Below are 4,833 nucleotides of genomic sequence, written 5' to 3' on the forward strand. Positions count from 1 at the left end.
GTTTACTTAGATGAATAATTGGTCTTGCGCGATCGCTCGACTAGATACCGCGGAATAAAACAAAACGTTCGTGAATGCGGCAACTCAATAATGTAGTGTGCCGTAGAACGGTGTAAGACATTCCAAGATGCTAGTGTGCGTGACGAATTGTATTGCCAGCTTGCTCCCACTGTTACCCGAAATTAATTGGGAAAATAAATTATTCTGTGGTCTATTAAGTTACTGGTTACAAAATGTATCTTGGAAATACTTAGAAATTAAGAAGTTTTTAAGAGTGAATGTATTAATGTTTTGTATAGGTTAGGCGTAGGTTTCTTCTTAAAAAAAATGGTAGGTATGATGTAGGTATATCAATGATCAGGCCTCACTTTTAATTAAAAAATATATATATTTAAGGACAATTCATAATTTACAAATATTACTGAAAATTCATGGATTGAGTCACCACTAAGAGTTTGCGTACTAACACGTTGCACCTATATTAAACCTAAATATATTTTACAGGTTAATTAAATAAAATAAATAAAATAATTGTTTACAAAATATACATACATAGGTAGATGCATACATACTACTACATACCTTTGAAAAACTAACCCTCTTTCGGGCAGTCGGGAAAAATTTAACATTTCAGGAATGGGTAGAAATACGAAAAAAAAAATTTTTTCTTTCCCGTAATACTAAAATAAATCAGCTGATCCGGGCTTTTGACTGGAAGACGAAAAACATTTTTAATTTTAAAGTAAACACAGTGTATAATATCACAAAGAATAAAACATTAAATAATATAGAACTAGGTTATGTAATATATAATAAATTACGTTAGATACTTAAAAAAATAAGTTATTAAAATTTATCATCATTTAATGATGATAACAAAAAATTAATTTTTATTAAAATCTCAACCACGGGGAATTTGATTCTTGTGTACGCGGCAACACAGAATGGCGTTTAGGTCATGTTTTATTTTTGTAATTTCGCGAAATTATACGATATTACTGAGGTGTGTGATCCAGTGTCCTTCTTATTTCTGTAGTATTATTTAAAACAGTTTCACTGCGAAAACTGGCATTTTACTTCGGTTTTATGACCAAAATTTTAACAAAAATCGGGACATGTACATTAGCACAGTTTGCAAACGCGACTGAGTCGCCTCGGCTCAGGTACGCCGATTTCGGCGTACATTTGTTGGCTCTACATTTGACAACCTACGCCAATGGTATCTATCACGAGCGCGAGCCGAGACCAATCATTCATCTAAGGTTTTTTAGCTAAGTTTCGTCAAAATCGGTTCAACTTTTCATGAAATGCAACACCTGCATGTGAAAAATTCGGAGTTTTTATCGACTGTCGAAACTAAAATAAATACATACACATTGCATGCATGTATGTATGTAAATTAAAGGCAAATTAAAGGTCTCTATCCACGACACTATTATGCCATGACCGTAATGGGAACGTGTGCTGTTCGACGCGGCGACTTGACTTGACGCTACTTTTTCACTCAAAATCGCCTTCAAAATGGGGTCACGTGACCAGATTTATCGCTGCAATCGAGCGACCGCATCTGGCCGCACCTTTAGCTAGCACTGACATTGACAATTGACATACGTCAAAGTTCGAAATAGAGTTTCGAAATTTTCGAATTTTAGTTGGTAGTATTTTTAGATTTATTTAAGTACTCTTTACTGTGCGGAATGCGGCTAATTATATTAAACAAATGTCACTCTCACGATTCATTTAATGTTGAGCTCTGCTTTTTCACATTACATTACAGATAACTTCAAAATTCAAGTACTTACTTAGTGTTGATTAGGAGTACAGAAATAAATTAAGTAGGTAACTGTTTTGTTTGAGTATTTGTAAGCTGAATATCAAGTCTCTCATTTAATTACACAATTGATATAATTTAATTACAGAAAGTGCCGCTTTGCTTTTGAAAATGAAGAGTTTTGATGAGTGTGTTTTTTATTTTGAAAATTGTAAGATGAATCGTAAGAAACTTTTTGAAGAAGCTATTGCCTGTTCCAGACTTGGAAAAGTCCTTTATATTATGAAGGAGGAACTGAATGAACTGCCTGAATTATCCCAAGATTTGAGTTCTGTGGACCGACATTATATGAAAATGATAAGTTTCTTATATGTTAGAAGTTTGGAATCTTTAATTGAAAGTATTGCAACTTTGCCTAATTGGCAAAATGTACCTTCAACTATAATCTTAGAGGATTTGAGTCTTTATTGTGAAAGTGATAAAATACAAAATGCTTGTGGTGTAGTTGCATTTTTGATGGACACTGTGAGAGTTTGTGAAATGTCTTTGAAAGTACCTTGCAGATTATTTATATCAGTTACAAAGGCTTCAGTTGGAGATGCCTACTGTAATGCTTTAAAAGAATTGTATTGTTTAAAGCTTTAATGTGTTGCTCATGTTCTGTTTTATAAATAAAAAAAAATGAAATGAATATTGTTTTTTGCCTATAAAACTTGCTATATCTTTATTTCTTTAGAAGTACTGGAGATTATCCTATTATTGGAGATAGAGCTTCAATAGCATGTACAGTCAGGGGTATAATTATCTATACAGCCATAGCCTCAAATATATGTATACATCGACCTTGTGTTTAGTGTAGGGTTGCCAGATACAGGCATTTCATTTCCGGGACAATTCAAGGGTTACAAATTGGGTAGGTAGGTAATTAGGAATACAAGCACAAAACCACTATTTTCTTCAAATTGGTAAAATCATTAGAATTGGTTGTTTTAATAAAGTGAGCCCAGATTTTCTCATTTGACAAGTCTTTTGGAAGGGCAGGACCTCAAAAACAGTTCTCAGGCATGTGAGATCTGAATACAGGCCGTCAATGTTAACCGCAGCTTCAATTATTAATATAGAAGGAAATACTACTCTCTTAACTTAATAAAAAAACTAGTATTATAGTTAGTAGTCGAAATCCGGGACATTAAAGTGTAATTCCTGAACACTGAACAAGACACATAATTTCGGGACAATCCCGGATGTCCCGGCTATCTGGCAATCCTAGTTTAGTGGCATAAAGGTGTAAAGATATTTTTTACATCTTAGTAACATATACATTTATGCCCTTGACTGTACCTCCTAATTAACTTTTTGTGGGTATAGTGGAATGTGCATTATTGTGCATCCATAATGAAGTCTCATGTTTTATTTTATTTTCACATAATTTTGTAGAACAATTATATTGATCATTTATTGCTCAACACATTCCCTTTGATCCATCAATCTAATTAATACATACATTCCCATTCATTGTATGAATTTTTTGAGACATTCAATGCCTTGGCACTAAGCAATAAAGCCACTTCAGCGGTCACATCAAAGGTTGAGATTTAGAGGTAAATTAAGTTACTAAAAGGAAGTTAATTTAAGTACTATCATTACATTGGAAATTATTTTTATTTACTTACACAATATTTTTGTTTTTGCCTTAGTATATAAATATGTGGATTCAACAAGGTAGACTATAATAAGTAGTCATATTTTATAACAGATCACCTGAATTTCAGAACAATATAAAGTACGAAGAAAACAAAAATAGAAAAAAGGAATAGATAGAAAATATAGTAGTTGTGGTTGCCTTTTCCTAGTCTCATTACTCTTCCCATTGTCTTTCCGAGAAAGCCTGAACTTCTGTCGACGTCATCATCGAGTCCACGTAAAATCTTGTCTTGATATCGAACCTCGTTACCTATTTCGATGGACATATGTTTAAGGGTGCTGATTTTACTGCCAAGTTCCTCAGCCATTTGGTCATTTTCATGTGCGATTGCATCGTCTGTCGCAACTCTAGGAATTGGTTGGTACTGGTACCCATCTCGAGCTCGTCTCATACTGCTTCTTCCCGCCGTTTTGCTGAGTTATTCTTACTACGAAGTGAAATCGAATTAGATTACGGGCTCAAAGTACCAATCGACTATGAAATTCCGTAAAGCGCAGTACACCCTGCTTCACAGATTTTGCACACTTCACAAATTTAAATAGGTTGGTTCTTCTTTTGATACTGTTTAAAAAACAGATTGGAATGGAAGTCTAGCTGTATTGTATGATTTAACAACAATTTATTTTATGAAAATACATGGGCTTGAATAACATGACAGTTTCTTGACAAATCAGCAGCTGCGTTTTGTTATGTACTTTTTGTATCATAGTTAAAATATTTTTATAATGTTCTGCGAAAATAAATCATAAATATTTTCACTCTATTGTTGAAAAATATAAATTCCTTAGCTGTGAGTAAATATTGTTTTTATTTTAAAGCAAAACTAAAACTTTTGTTGCCGTCTTTTCATGCGATTGATTTTGTTTTGTTGATGAACTAAACAGTAAATGACATCTGACGTTCGTTTAAAAACGTAGCATCTCGCTCGTAGCGCTGTTGATTTACGATTAGGTAATAATTTATCTGACCTTAAATTTTTGTCTTGTGATGAGATGGCGATTCTTTCCAGAAAAGATCGATTCTCGAATCGATCTGAATCGAGGCCTGTAAAATCGAAGTCAAGATGATCGATTCTTTAAAAATTGATCTTTTCTTGAGTTGCTTTTCTGGCTCGTATTTTCAATATGTAAATCCAGTTATGGAAGAAATGACCTTAGTAATCGAAATCCACAATTCGTATCGTATCTCTTACTTTCCTATCAAATACTATTAGCGTAAGTGGGGCGGCACGATAAGATCTAATTACGCATTTCGACAAAAAAATTGTTAAAACTGAATCTCCATTATTATAGATAGATCGGTTTAGTACTCTGAATCGATGTTAAAAATCGATACTACTACTTACTTATGGATCACC

The 4,833-nt window shown here is 33.3% G+C and overlaps 1 long non-coding RNA gene across 1 annotated transcript; it reads left to right on the plus strand.

The window, feature by feature from the left end:
• Window positions 1–1,268: 1,268 nt before the first annotated feature.
• Window positions 1,269–4,109, plus strand: LOC141436791 (uncharacterized). The gene is made up of 2 exons (XR_012452330.1): window positions 1,269–1,835; window positions 1,920–4,109. It is a non-coding gene; the product is annotated as an uncharacterized lncRNA (long non-coding RNA).
• Window positions 4,110–4,833: the final 724 nt, after the last annotated feature.

This window comes from Choristoneura fumiferana, chromosome 17, assembly GCF_025370935.1.
Source record: "Choristoneura fumiferana chromosome 17, NRCan_CFum_1, whole genome shotgun sequence".
In the NCBI taxonomy this organism is placed as follows: domain Eukaryota; kingdom Metazoa; phylum Arthropoda; class Insecta; order Lepidoptera; family Tortricidae; genus Choristoneura; species Choristoneura fumiferana.